The sequence below is a fragment of the Triturus cristatus genome, chromosome 10 (assembly GCF_964204655.1).
Source record: "Triturus cristatus chromosome 10, aTriCri1.1, whole genome shotgun sequence".
Lineage (NCBI taxonomy): Eukaryota > Metazoa > Chordata > Amphibia > Caudata > Salamandridae > Triturus > Triturus cristatus.
The window spans coordinates 692,587,192-692,602,939 of record NC_140593.1 but is presented as its reverse complement, the minus strand read 5'-3'; positions in this window follow the sequence as shown (position 1 = coordinate 692,602,939).

Here is a 15,748-nt window from a genome sequence, read left to right as displayed (position 1 = left end):
ACAGTCACTAGCGCGTGCTATGCGATATGCGCCTTGGAGTGTAATATGCACAGGGCAGTGTTGTGTAACCTAACTAGTCTCTAAAGTTGTAATACAAAATATGTGCTGGGGAGTGTAACGTTGCATATGCACTGTGACAAAGATATGGATCCCAGATTGTATTATGTATGGCATAGCGCTGTGCGTTATATCATAGGCATCGAGGAAGGAACGTTAGATGGGGCAATTTAACCCATGCAAAGGCAAGTGTGGCATGACATATTCACGGGGTGGTGTTACAGTGCACATGGGCTAGAGAGTGTCATAGCATACGCACTAGCTGGTGGAATACAACACAGAGGTGTGAGGCACTCGGCGGGCACTGGTGGGTGTAACACAGCATTGGGCTCAGCCAGGAGCATGCTGTGGCTCTCAAGTGAGGTTCGTCTCCTTTCCAGAGAGTAAAATAAAAAGTATTACACATCCGGCGGTGGATGTGTGTTTTATTAACCGTGAGGGGGTTTCTTGCATAGTTTGGTCGAATTGTTGTCGAATCCCCTTTGAATGGCTTGGTGTGCGTGTATATTAAATGTGCCCGTCAATAGCTACCCATGTTTGTATAAATAAACAACAAGGGTGTCTACTTGGAGAGTACCCACCGGCGGGGGCGCCGGGATTAGGCACGGTAGGGCGTCAGACACGTCAGGGCTTCACTAGCGGTGTAAATACATTCCATGTGGATTCATTCTATGCATAGTCGCCTTTTAATGAATATCACGCAAATCGTCATGGTGATAGGTAAATACGGTTTGTCCAGGATGTCCTAGGTGTTTCTATAAATATATATATTTTTTAAATAATAAAAAACAAAGGCCGGCCCCGGGGGATAGGGTCCCCGAGGCCATAAGTGGCCTGAGGAGGGGGGCAACGCAGCTCCACTCCTAAAGAATAAAAAAACAAAAAAAAAGGTCATGACCCGGGGGTTGGGGTCCCCGGGGCCGATTAAGGCCTTGGGAGGGCAAAATTTATTTTTTTCCACAAAAAGATTAGGTTGCAGGCCCTGGGGGATGGGGTCCCCAGGGCCAGTAAATTATAAAAAGAAGGGGGGGGCACACAGCCCTCCTTCTTAAAAAATAAAATAAATAAAAGACCGGCATCGCGCCGGAGTCCATGCCCCCTCCTTGCAGCACTCTGCAAACGCGCCCCCTGGCCAGTTGTGAGTTGGGGAATTATTTCCCCTTCAATAATGAGGGTCCCTGAGGGCCAACTAGCCCAACAGGTATCTCCAGTATGCGCCAGGGAGCTGAGTTGCAGACAGGTGTTCTGAGGCCACGCCCCTTTTTACACCTCTATGCAACGCAGCTCTGTGGCGCTTACTGGAGGTACCTAGTGGGCTAGTTTGACCCTAGGGACCCTTAGGATTCAAGGGGACTTAATCTCCCAACTTAGAACGGCCACAGGGTGCGTTTACACAGTGGTGAAGGGAGGGGACGGGGCCTGAGGTGACGTGTGCAAACACGCCCTGTGGCGCGTATTAAGTTGTGGAAATAATTCCCTTTCAATCCTGAGGGACCCTGGGGGCCAACTAGCCCACCAGGTGCTTTCAGTAAGCACCACTGCTCTGCGTTGCAGAGAGGTGGTGCAGGCCGTGCCTCTTTTTACACCTGTCTGCAATGGCGCTTACTGGACGTACCTAGTGGGCTATTTTGCCCCTAGGGATCCTCAGGATTCAAGGGGACTTAATCTCCCAACTTAAAAAATGGCCACAGGGCGTGTTTACACAGTGGGGAAGGGAGGGGACGGGGCCTGAGGTGACGTGTGCAAACAAGCCCTGTGGCGCGTTTTAAGTTGGGGAAATAATTCCCCTTCATTCCTGAGGGACCCTGGGGGCCAACTAGCCCACCAGGTGCTTCCAGTAAGCACCAGTGCGCTGCGTTGCAGAGAGGTGGTCTAGGCCGTGCCCCTTTTTACATCTCTCTGCAACGCAGCTCTGTGGCGCTTACTGGAGGTACCTAGTGGTCTAGTTGGACCCTAGGGACCCTCAGGATTCAAGGGGACTTAATCTCCCAACTTAAAACGGCCACAGGGCGTGTTTATACAGTGGGGAAGTGAGGGGACGGGGCCTGAGGTGACGTGTGCAATCACGCCCTGTGGCGCGTTTTAAGAGGTAGTTTTAATCCCCTGCCCTATTATATACTAGGGGCTTACAGAGGAGGTCATACTGATCACAAGGGGACCCCAACGCATAGTGTTCCCTAGTGTATGTAGGTGTTTTCACTGTATTCTGAGTGTCTTTTAACATAGCACTGGCTCTAGGACTGGTTAGTCAGACTCAGTTACCACCAGTATCCGACTGAAAAAGTTGAGGGTACAGGATGATTGTGCAACAAGGCTTCTTTTTGCTCTTCTGTTTGTTCTTTCTGCACGTTATCCTTCTTTCTGCACTTTTCTTCGTCTTTGAGGACTTCTGTTGCTTCTTTCTGTATTTCTTTTTTTTCTTTCTGTGCGTTTTTTCTTCTTTCTTCACATGTCCTATCTCTGTAGGCATAGTTAGAAATTAGCATTTAAAAAACCTTCGAAATTCACTGAAAAAACCATAGGTTTCAGGCACGTTATAGTTAGCTGGACTTTTCACTCATACAAAACCATTGAAATTCCCCCGTTATATTTAGTTCAGCTAACTATAACTCGCGCGCCTGCAATGCACTGCTGATGACGTCACATATTACATCACTCATGACATGGTCAGTGACATCACTCATGACATCACTGATGACATCTCAAATGACATCGCTGATGATATCATCCTTGTGATTGAGAGGCAGACCTCCTCTCCCCCTAATATAACCTTTGATACACACATTCAAAAATAGAAACTAAAATTTTCAAAACAATGGACATACCAATATCAGTTACAACAACCTATTCAGTAATTCTAAGATCCATATACACATCCACTCATTCACCAACAGTCCTATACAGTCACTCATACATGTACTCACTCATCATATGTACTCATACACCTATAAATCCTGTTACACAACGCCACTCATCCATAGAGTTACTCACACACATAGTCACTCATGCTAATAAAGAATCAAACATCCATTTACTTGCATATACAGTTATACACATACCACCACACTTACTTCTCCAGAAACTTACACATACTTAGTATTTTCAACAATCACTTATAGAAACACATACTTATTCATACAGGAAATCTTTCAATCTCTCACTCTCACATATACTCACTTATATACACCAATAGTCACATATACTAGTTTAAAAAATATGTAGTTACTCATAAAGACACTATTGAGACAGTCATTCACTCACTAACACACCCATGCACACACTCATCCACCCATACAGTCCTGCACACATGCTGTCTTCAACACATACAAACAGTGAGTCACACATTCATGCACCTATGCACTACGTAATACCCCACACCGAACCATACAGACACTCAGACTATCATACTGATACTCACAAAACCAACTTATAACCTAAAAAATGTCTTTAGGGTGTAAAAGGCTGTGTGGCGCTACCAACAATATCACACACAATCAGAATTGTAAGAACCAAGATCACAGCGGTGCCCTCAACAATGGGAACAACACCCAAGATCCCAAATATGCTCAATCTAAGATTGATAGAAACAAGTAAATAAAGTTGATGCACACGCTACAAGATGAGTAAATATTTAAATAAATCAAATCCAGCAAAAACTTCAGTTCTTCTTTCTTTATTTGCAAGATTCTTCCACTCCCTAACGCGTTTCGTTGTTTGGAAGGGATTAACCCATACAACTTCCTCAGGGCTGGAAGTAACACAAATAACACAATGTATAGAATAATGGCGGTAAATAATATCGAACAGCGAATAGATCCCACCGTTTTTTTGGACTCAAAACAAAAGGGATAAACGGTACAGTTACAGGCAAATGTGAAATAAAAGCTGTTTGTGTGAAGCTAAGGCGTCAATATGAAACATTAATAATCCAAACCTTAAAATATAATGATAGTTTTAAAAAACATAATTAGATAGTAGTCACAGCACAAGAAATATACCACTGAATAATCTACTCACCAACCCATGTGAGTCTCATGCTACATATAACTCAAAAGGAAATATCTGTACCTTAATTTTTCGAAGAACTGCAAACCTATAATGGTACAAATAACCCTATATTAATAATTGCTTCACACATGAGGCACAATAAATCAAGGTACTCATGAGGCAGAGTAAATAACTGATTAAACTTGATAGTAATCACAAATCCCAATTTCCAAAATCGAAATACAGGAAAATCATAGATAGGCCATCCAAGCGTGTATAAGGCCTTCTTATAAGCACCTAAAACAACAATATACAAGATTTGTAACACTGTAAATAAAGAAAACGCACCAGATCAAACACTACAGCGAAGTACTATGGACTTACCCTATTTCACGTCCACAATATTTGTTACAAAGTATCTGATTAACCAACGAGTTGTTTTAGATAGACCTCAACCCAATAAGTGACCTACGAATGAAAAATTCCCAAATTAACGATGATCTAATCTGTTGCTACACAAGATCCAAGACTAAATACTCGTGCCTAATTTCCAACTAAAATCCCAAACCGCTCACCTGAAAAACGGCTTCTGTGTCCCCGAGTGCAGGAAACAAGCGCTGCTGCCGACAAACACTTCCGTATTAGTAAAGGAAGAATAATAATAGAAAAGGTAACTAACATCCAATACAAATATTAGGCGCCATGTTTAAATCGTATAATGCAAATCAAAGTAAAAACTTGGGCGCAATTATTAAACGGTGTAATATCCGTTGTATCGGCACTGAAGCCTACGCACTGATCATACAACTACCGTACAGCTCACTCATATTTTATTATTTCTTAAATAAAATTGCCCCACCGTACAATATTCCTGGTAAACCCCTGTGAGATAAACTATAAATTTAGCAACAGATATCCGAGTAGATTATCTAGCGCTACATTAGCATCATATCACAGGCTCGAAGAACACCGAGCCTGTAATTCAATATCAAACTAATTTCGGCCGAAATATCCGTGTCCACTTATTTGTGATTTCATTAGTGACAGGTATGATGAACCATACCCAGGTAAGTAAAACTAATATTTATTCTCCCAATTTTAAATTAATAAATATAGGGAAATTAGTGGGAGTAATCATAACTCAAAGCAACATATTAGATGTTAATCACAATCCAATAGATAAAAATATCTGAAGTAATTTACCCATGTGTGACTAATTAATAAATGTAAAGGTACAGAAATGTCAGGGCCGACTTTCATAATCATTATAAATGTGTGGAAGATAGACTTTAAAAAGTTATTTTACCATCATGAAACTCCGCATGCAGATCCAATATTAGCCCCAAATTATGCTGAGTCTTGTTATCAGATCAAACTGTACCCATTTATGGTATATACAGATAGCCAAAATACCAGACTCAACGAAGGATGACAAAGTTGTCAAAAAATATCAATCCCCTAAAAAGTACTGTAATTCCTGATCATAATTTTGACCAAATTCTACAGCCTTCATACGCATAATCCATCGTGCCTCACATCTGCGCAAATTCAACTCTCTGTTACCACCTCGTGGGTCAAGCTTCACATGTTCAATACCATAAAATCGAAAAGATTTAGTCAGACCCTGTGCCTTGCACTCATAAACATGTTCAGCTATAGGATATCTCGTTCATTTAGGGCTCTGATGGTGCTACCTATATAGATCTTCTCACATTTACATGCATTAGCATATATCACGTATTTGGTACTACACGTAATATTAGACAACATTTTAAAAACATGACCATCCTTATTCTGGAACTGTAAAGTTTTGTCTTGAGCATGTTTACACATGCCACAATGTCCACATTTAAAAAAAAACTTTACTGAATTTGTCCAACCACGTTTCTTGTTTTTTATCTAAGGGGTAAAATGTAATTTGTGGTCTATCAGTTAAGAACCCTTGTAAAGTCCTATCGGCTTGTAAAGCATGCCAATGTTTATTCAGGCTTTTACGTAGACTCAGGCTCAATGGAGTATAATCAGTCACCATTCGTATCGGCGTAGTTTGTGACATACTAACTACGCTAGGCTACTAACCTATATAAACACTCATGTAGCTACTTAACAACCCATGCAGCCACTCATACACAAAGTGAGAGACTTTTATAAATATTTTTATATATTTACACATTACTCACTAAGCCATGTATTCACTAAGATACACTTAATCAGTCAGTTATACAATAAATGTTTCAAATATATTTAACATTACAAATTAAATAAATATTATAATGTTAAATGCATATGACAAATTCCTACAAATATTATATTAAATAAAATAAAAAATAATTTTCAAAAAAATACATATTTTTAATTAGAAATTATTTAGAAAAAAAACATTAATTATTACATGAATTAACTTTTTTTATTTCCTACACCATAGCACCACACACTTCACAACCCACATCTAAATAACAAAAATTACTTACTTAATTAACATAATTATTACAAATTGAAGAAATATTATTAATTAAAAAACAAATTAAATCTCATGAAAATTAATAAACTTCCCACACTTTATCCCATAACCCCCAGAAACTACAGCTAAAATTAAATTGTTAAAAAAAATCATTACAAAATTCAAACTTATTTTCAATTAAAAAACTAATAGTATTTAACAGCTAATTATAAAGTAAGTAAAATAATTTACTCCCCACCCTTTACCCCTATAAAAGTAAAACCCACACACCAAAAATAGAAACAAATGCCCTAATTAAATATTAATTAATCAATTAATATTAATGATCAACTAATTAATTTATTAACAATTTGTATTACCGCTTGCTGATTCAGTTTATTTATCGTTACTTTGTCCCTCATCTCTTTCATTTTGTCCCTTAATATTTTCCTCATTTACCTACCCTTTGAGTATTCTGTTTTGGCTGTTTTGGCTTTGTTGCTTGGATTTTGTTTGTGCCCTTTCCTACCTTGCTTTCACTTTCAGGGAAGCTTCCTACATGGATTGAATTAACTTCCTCTGGGATGTATGATGGAACAATGCATGCTTTCGCAACGCATGCCATTACAATGCAATGCAAATGCCATTATCACACATAAACTTTATCACACATACCTTTACAACAAATTTCATTGTAAAAGCACACGTTAAAGGCATATGCATGGTAAAGGTTTTCCATGACCCTAAAACAAGACTCCTGGTGCAACCTCCCCTTGCCCCCAGCCCTTTGTAAAAATACCCGGACCCTGCCCTGAGCCCCTAAACCAGACACCGGCATGAGCCCCATCCCGAACCCCAGACCTTAAAAAAAATAAAAAAGAGCCCAAAGCCCTAAAGCCGTACCTACTCGCTTCATGCCCAACTCCCCTTACCTGACAACAGTAAGGCAGCTCTTCTAGGCTGAGGCGCAATGCAGGTCATAAAGAGGAAGCCGAAGGGTGACTTTATTTCCTCTAATGACACTGATTGGCACACATATGCCTTCACCACCGTTACCACACATATGGCCTTACCACCAGTCCCACGCATATACCTTTACCATTCATAGCTTTACAATGCAATTTGTTATAAAGGCATGCGTGGTAAAGGCATATGTTTTGTAAAAAAATGTGCGGTAATGGCTATGCGTGGTAATGGTACATGCCTTGTAATACACGATTGGTAAAAGCTATGCATGGTAACAGCCACATTGTAATGGCTGTTTCCCCTTCCTCTACTATATTGGCTGAGGTGCCTAGTAGCCTACTGTATTTAAGCCGCATGCGCTATGACTGTTGAGAACTCCAGCATGGATAAGTCGCTTAAGAAAACATGCACTAAGAAAGAACTCTTCTTGACAATACAGAAAAGTCTTTACTACCAATCAATATTTTGATTCCATTTATACCTTTGTGGTACATTGCTTCATTGCTTAGAGCTATTCAAATACCACATAAATACTTTTAAACAAAGACTCAAAAAACAGAGAACTCAGAAGGAGAAGATTCACTGCACAGGTTTTCAAGTTCTTAATTTGTATAGATTTGACAAACAAATAATTACGGAGTCATTAGGACCATGAAGGACAAAAATGAGATAAATAACTAGAAGATGGCAGTGCCATAGAGGTCAAAAGGAATGAAATAGCCCAACTGGCAGTCACCGGCAGGTTAGCACGAACCAGAAAGGCGTGAGATAGCAAAATGTCTGGGAGACAAAGATGCATGTTGTGTTGCTTTATTATTCTTGTTAGAAACAGACCAGATACGAGAAAGGTAAGGGGATAAGCATCTATAACCTATGCTGTCATTAGGCTCAACACAGCTGTGGCACAACATGGGGGTACGGTCACTCATTAATACCCTCAGATGAGATTGCCATTAGAGAAGCACCAGTTCAGACATAGACATAACTTACCATTGCAGATTTATGGAAAAAAAGAGTAATGCAAATTTTGCCTATATCACCTGAAAAGAAACATGACATCCTCTCACAGCAGCTCATTCCTTCATAATTATTTCTGCAGCTGCCACTTATTTCACCCACCCCCTCCCTTCTCATTGCCCTTCGAATAATGGTAAATGCATTTGAATGTTTCCTCTCAGATCCTGGACCGATATCTTTTGAAAGTGTATGGGTTGCCTTCTATCACTTTACCAACTTATACCCACAACCAAGTTCGAGCACTCAGAGGCCACATTCTTGAGCAAATCACTGATCGCTCCTGACCATGGTCAATGGACATGTGAACCACAGAACATGGGCCAAGATTTCATGATTTTTCACGTAACACAGCCCATCATCTAACTTTACTGTGCTGGACTGAGCAAATTAGTAAACAGTGATCAATTAATTAATTGATTGATTGAATAAACAGTGCAGCCTCATACCTACAGAAACTAGCTTCCTGCTGATGTCATACCCTAAGCTGTCAAACAAGCAGTATGCCTTGTGTGACATACACCCTTGCACCTGGGCAAGGCCGAGCGCTAATTAGCGCGTGCCGCCATTATGACGGTCGGACCGGTCCCCGGGGGAAAGGAGGAGGTGTGAGCACTCCCACCTCCCCCATTATGCTTCCAATAGGTGGCATTTCTGCGGGGCGTGAACCGGAAGCACTTTAGTGCTTCCGGTTCACGCGGGCATCCAGTGTGGGGGTCCAGCTGGTTTGGACCGGCCTGGCCCGTGCCCCCCCTCTTAAAAGGGGGTGTGGGAAGCAGAACAGTCTCTTGGTCTGCTCTCCCCACGTGCACAGCACCCGGGCCACCAGCGGCCTTAGCGGTCAGAACCATGTAACTCCAGGGGCAGTGACAGCCGGTAGGTAGGCTGTCGGGGTGCGGGGGCCGAGGGAGTCATTCTTTCCAGTGGGCCTGTGGCCACCCCGCACGCGCATGTGCATCAGGGCGCAAGTATGCAGAGTTTCTGCAGCCCCCGTTATGGAGTTTAAGGCACAGGGCGCAGGGGGGGCCCGGGGGAAAGTATCCGTCCGATAAGCTGTACCCCCTGCGCAAGCCAACTCCGGCATGGTAATTTCTCATAGTTTGCTAGTTTGCTGAGATCTGGAGGCTGCCAGTCATTGACCTTGCTATAGGCTCTAGAGGGGACACGCAGAAAGTGAATATATGCATTGTTAGATTTACGGTAGGAGTGTCGTGTGTATTAGAGTTAAGGATAGCCATGTGATATCATCTGTCTAACAATGTATTTGGTCTTTCTGCTTAATTGTACATAATGTTAATACATAATGTTTTTTAATTTTGCAATAAAAACGGCCGGGGGGTTACACCCCCTAAACTAAAGATCCAAAAATTGGTGTGGTCTCAATAATTGCCTTGAAGGAGGGAGGGAGACCTCATCTGGACAAGGGCTGTGGGTACCAAAGGTAAAGAGGGGACTTTTGGGAGTACCAGGCCATAATGGTGAGGAGGTGAGTTTGTGCTGTCTAACATTGGATTTATACTCAAGGCATGCCGTTCTGTTGTGATTTCCTAGAATAGACACATTTTGATGAGTTTAATTCAATTTAAATGTGCTCGCTACTGCAGAACACATGCAATGCATTCGTTTTTTCAAGAAATAAACATTTCCACTTATTTAAGCCTGCTGCAAGCATTCCCTGGTTTTAGATGCAAAGCAAATTCCTTTTTTGCGGTGTGTAACCTAATCTACACAGTGATTGGAGTATCGGTAGGTGAATTCTCCTTAACCTCCCAATCACAAGGTTTTGTACAAGTAGTTCTAAAATAGTTCTTAAAAACAACCTGTAGGTAGAAATCAACATTGAACATCATCAGGCACATGTTAACCGTATTTGCACGCAATGCAGTCAATACTAAATCTGAAACGACTACCATTCACACAAAGAGGAAAACCCAGAGAGGTAACTTGTGATTGGGAGCTTATAGAGAATTCACATACCGGTACTCCAAGCACTGTGTAGATTAGGTACACTGGTCCAGATGAACAGCTGCCAGATCATTTGTATGACTATTAAAGGTTTGAAACATGTTGACCCAATAGCTTTCTCAGATGATTAGCTCTAGAAGATATCGCCACTAATTCTTAATGTAGGCAGGAGGACTCTGCCATTAAAAAATATTTTTTGGCAGCACCCCCTGTCCTATTTTTACATTTGCGCTCAAAGTTATCGTCTGTTCACACCAAACTACACTAATGCCTCCACACACAACCTTCACAGACGTCTTAAAAATGATCTCCGGTAAAGTGCCCCTTTGAGGGGGCCCATCGGACGTTGCAGCGCCTGCCCAACGTGGAGCAAAAGCCCAATGATGAAGCATGACACCTACCTAGGTGTATGAGGGTGCTTGTTACGAAGGAGTCGCGCTCCCTGCTGACCCCTTAGGACATATCTGACTTTTTCCGAGTGTAAATTTTCCATCTTCTCCTTAAAAGAAACTGCATACTCACTTGAACTGTAAAAATTGCAAGAATGGTGCCAGAATGTCATGTATCAGATGCATGCTGAAATCTAGATCATAGGTGATGATGCAATTGCTCTGGGCAGAGTATCAGAGCCCACCACAGCACATTGGTAGGTGGCAGAGGGACATATTTACGAAGATATTTGCATTTTGAGTCACAAAGGAATTGGGTTCATGACCACAAAATGCCTTTTTCAAATGTATAAAGCCCATATTACTCATCAGAAAAGTTTTAGTGACTCATAAAATGGTTATTGCTGTTAATAATGAATCGTCAATTTGAAGAGGTGTAAAAGGGACGTTCCTTTCAAATTGTTTTCCGGTATGCAATATATCAATGGTTTGTAACTGCATTTCAAGTTGCAAACGATAGGTCAGTTACCGAACGAAGTGGAGCTGATTTGAAAACCGGAAGGGGGGTCCCCTTGGGACTCTTTCATCCTAAGGTATTGTGTTGGCAGCCTGTAGGAGAGTAGGCAGGTGTCAAGGGGACCTTATGTTTTTCCAGATAAAATTTGTTTTAGAGCAGCACCGGTTCCTTTATGGAACATAAGCTGCAAAAAAAAGATATATTTCTCCATTTGGCAATGCAAACGGGGAGATGGTGGTTGGCTGTTGTCACACATCCCTGTGTTTATAGCCAATCACAGGTGGTTGCAAAACTGTGACCCCCTGAGAATAGTGATGCTGTGATGAGATGTATTACAACATCGGTCATGCCACAAAATCAGAGGATATTTGCAAAATGTTGGGGATCAATTGTGACCATTAAACATTGAGTGGAGCCAGGACAATATTTGAATGTTGCAAGTTGTTACGGTGAAACTGACAATGTGAGCTATGTGGCAAATATCAAGCAGAGTGTGAAATAAATATCGCTAGGGAAGTCAACAATATAAGAGTCAGAGCACTTCAAATGCTGGAAATTAAAGAGACACAAAAGGCTACGAATGAACACACATTGGCCATAGAAACAATTTTGTAAATACTAGTAAAGAGTCTTGAAGTGGTATTGGAAAGGAATGATGTCATTCGGTCATCTTTATTGTTGCCAAGCCTGTTGGGAAGGGGGATTGATGAAAGTGGGGCCAGTCATATCATTGCTGAAAAATCCACGGCAAGGTAATACCAGAAGAATAAATGGGGCGGCCCGCAGACCCTGGCCTTTCTCAAGATGACATAACCCATTACTTTCAGAGGAAAAATGGCAACCATTATCCCTAAGAAGAGACATGAAGTACAGATGCATCACATATCTGGATGAAGACTGAAGCATGGCTGCTAGAAACACTTCATAGCTTCACTCCAGACTGCAGTGAGCCTAGGCTGCTGCCAGGGAGGTGGCCTGAGAGCTAGACAAATAGTGGGATTACCTCTATTGCTGCAGATGATGTCTGGCTAGTGTCTGGTAGGCCTGTGGCCATGTGCAGAGCCCTGGTTGTGCAGGGCGGTAACAGGTTTGGGTGGAGAAGTCTGCCCTGCTCCTTTGACGAAATGGTAGAGAGCCTCTCTGCCTGGCTGCTGTGGTATATAGTACTTGGTGCTTGGCTGTGGTATGGTGTTGTCCACTCCTTTGCTTGAATATCCCAGAGACCGCAATATCTGGGGGTCAGTTATATTGCCTGTCTGGCAGTGGGATGAGAGGTGACTGTGACTTTGGCAGGTACCCCTGAGCGGTACTGCAATAGCGAAGTTGTGGCAGGACTCCTGTCTCCCTTCCAGCTCCCCCCTCCCCACCAAGGGGATTTTTGCAGTTTGAGGCACCCAGGGGTCTATAAATAAAGATGGCCAGGTTATCATATCAGTCATGTTGGATCAGGATCAGTCACCATTGCTGATGTCTACAAGGGCTATGGAGGCAGCTATCTTTCATTGTAATACAGACTGGCAGCATAAGTAACAGTAAACACTTTGGGTGTGCCATATGGTGATGAAAACTGTGACTGCACTCCATGATTCTAGTATGATAATGTTAGTGAGCATCCACAAGCTGTAATCTACATCTACTCACCTGCAAAATAATTTTTTTAAAACTGCGTCTGGGAATATGAACTTCAGAATGTAACTTAACCAGTTTTTTTCATGAGGCACAGAATTCAAACTGGCCTTTGAACAAAGGAGTGAGACAAGCACTGAGAAAGTCAATTCTACCAGTCTGCAGCACAACTGCTTCATTTAGAATTGACACGTGAACTTACAACGGGGTTTTCATTGCCTCATTATTATTCCATTTGCTGTAATGACTCGGAAAATGGGGTATTCAAGAACAATTGAAATGGACCAGAGAGGCTTGGAGAGTCCGGCACAGTCCCAGATCATAGAAACTATGGTTCAGAGTTAGAGGAGAGACTGTAGCCACCTCGTCTCTCTATGTGTTCAACAGAACCCATGCTTAATAAGATACTGGCAGCAATAACTTCCACAAAGCTACCCTAGAGCAAAAGCCCACTATGATAAAACTACAGCAAAAAGTAGATGAACTGACTGACAATCTGTTCCTTGGAAAGGAGCACTGAAGACTCTGAAAAGGCGTTCTTGTTACAACAATATCTAAATGGAGGGCCTCCCAGAGGGAACATAAGGGGAGGACATGGCCACCTTTCTTGAAACATAGGGACACAAACAGTGGCAGTACAAGGCCTCCCGCAGTTCTTTCCCTTGAAAAGGGCACAAAGAGTCCCCACCAAACAGCCATTACAGGACACTGCTTCGAGACTGGTGGTTGCAAAATAGAACTACCATAAGGACAGAGATATCTATCTGCAAAAAGATAGGAAAGCACACTAATATATGATTAATTACAGTATAGTACTGGTCAGTCGTAATTCTTTATTCGACGAATGCTCCATAAAATCACACAAAATTAAATTGATCAGCAAAAATACAAGAATATGAATCCATTTAGAGCCTTAAAATATTTAAACAATCCTAAAAAACATTAAAACATCAACATTCATTAAAATGGTATCTTAAAAATATCAGCGTAACAAATTACGTAAATGTTTGTGACATAACGAACAATCCTGTAAGACATTGAATCACTATAATTCATTAAAATGGTATCCTAAGAAAAAAAGCGCGACAAGCTACAAAAATATACAAAGTGACGGAAAAACCATACCGCTTTCTAATACTTAGAGGAAATCTAATTCAGGGGTTGTTAATTGTTGTAAAAAATGTAGACCAGGGTGATAATGTCTCATCTTAGTAGCACATAAACAAAGAAATAGAAAACGCTTAGAGGGCTCAATATAGAGGTTGCAGAGAAGCCTAAAGGGACTCATGCTTTGGTGTTCCTCTGATCACAAGGGCAAGTAGGAAGTAGGTCAAACCAGGTACCTGAAATGGAAATGGAAATGAAAAATGCAGGGTATTTATTATAAAACGTGTGAGATAGAACCAGTTCTGTGAGTTTGAAATAAACATCAAATAGGGTGCAATAGCATTTGAGATACAAAGAGTGGAATGTGCAGCAACAATCTGCATTGAGCTCACCTTCTGTTTTAGTAATTCATTTTATGATTAGGATAAAGTTCTTTCAAAGCTTATTTGGAGATAGATTTTAATAATACACGAGGGTCACAGTAGACTGGAATGCTCGTCTCAGTAAAAGTACACTTCAGATACAAAAACATGGAATGTTAGCCACGTGGTCAACCGTTAGCACTTCAGTAAGCAGTGACCTTAAAATACGAGCATCCGGGGTAAGTCAAGTTTTATGCCACAACACAAAGGGTCCAAACCTACTAAATCCTTCAGGTAATTCAGCCCATTTTCATTGGGACAAATAGCATTCGCTGTACACTTAGGAACCACCAGAAGAGTGCAGAACGCTGTACTCAGCCCTCTGTAGGGTTACAGGGTTAAGATAATCCCTGCCCCCAGTCCCATATGAGGCGGCCAACATACGTTTAGATTTATAAACATGTATGAGTTCCCTCACTGGTTTATGGAGAAGCCTGGAGGCAAACTTGAACACTGCATTGATCAACCTCTTGCACTGCTCACATCTTAGCTTAAGTTAATTTGAACAGTTTTATATTGCGCTGGCTAGACCCGAAGGTATTAGAGCGCTTTACATTAGGAAGGGCGGGTAACAGGTTACATAGATACATCAGTGGAATCAAAGAATCACGTTAGGATCAGCGAGTTACAGGTAACATAGTTGCATCATTTGAGTCAAAAAAACACAGGGGGGAGGAAACATAGATGTGGAGACTAGGAAAACATGACAAATGACCGGCTGGGTAGGTGATGGCCAAAGGGGTAAGCCAGAGCCAGACTCCTCTTTAGCTGCATAGGGCAGCTCCACAGGGCATCCACCAAAGTTGCTCGGGCTCCGCGCTAGTAGCAAACAGTTTAGATATCCGTCCAGGGGGCATCGTCATGGATTATCAATAGAATCAAAGAATCCCGTTATGATCAGCGAGTTACAGGTAACATAGATGCATCATTTAAGTCAAAGAAACACAGGGAGAGGGGGAGGGGGGGCAACATGGATGGGGAGACCAGGAAAACAATGTCGGATAACCAGCTGGGTAGGTGACAGCCAAGGGGGTAAGCCAGAGCCAGACTCCTCTTTAGCTGCATAGGGCTCCACCGGACATCGGCCAAGGTTGCTCAGTCTCCGCAATAGTCGCAAAAAGTTTCGATATCCATCCAGGGGGCATTGGCATAGATCAGAGAGCTAGTGACAAAGCAGGGTTCAGTAGTTAGTTCCGTTGCGAGTCAGGGGGGGGGGAGAGCCTCTGCTAGGTAACATGGAGATACTGACTCTCTCTCC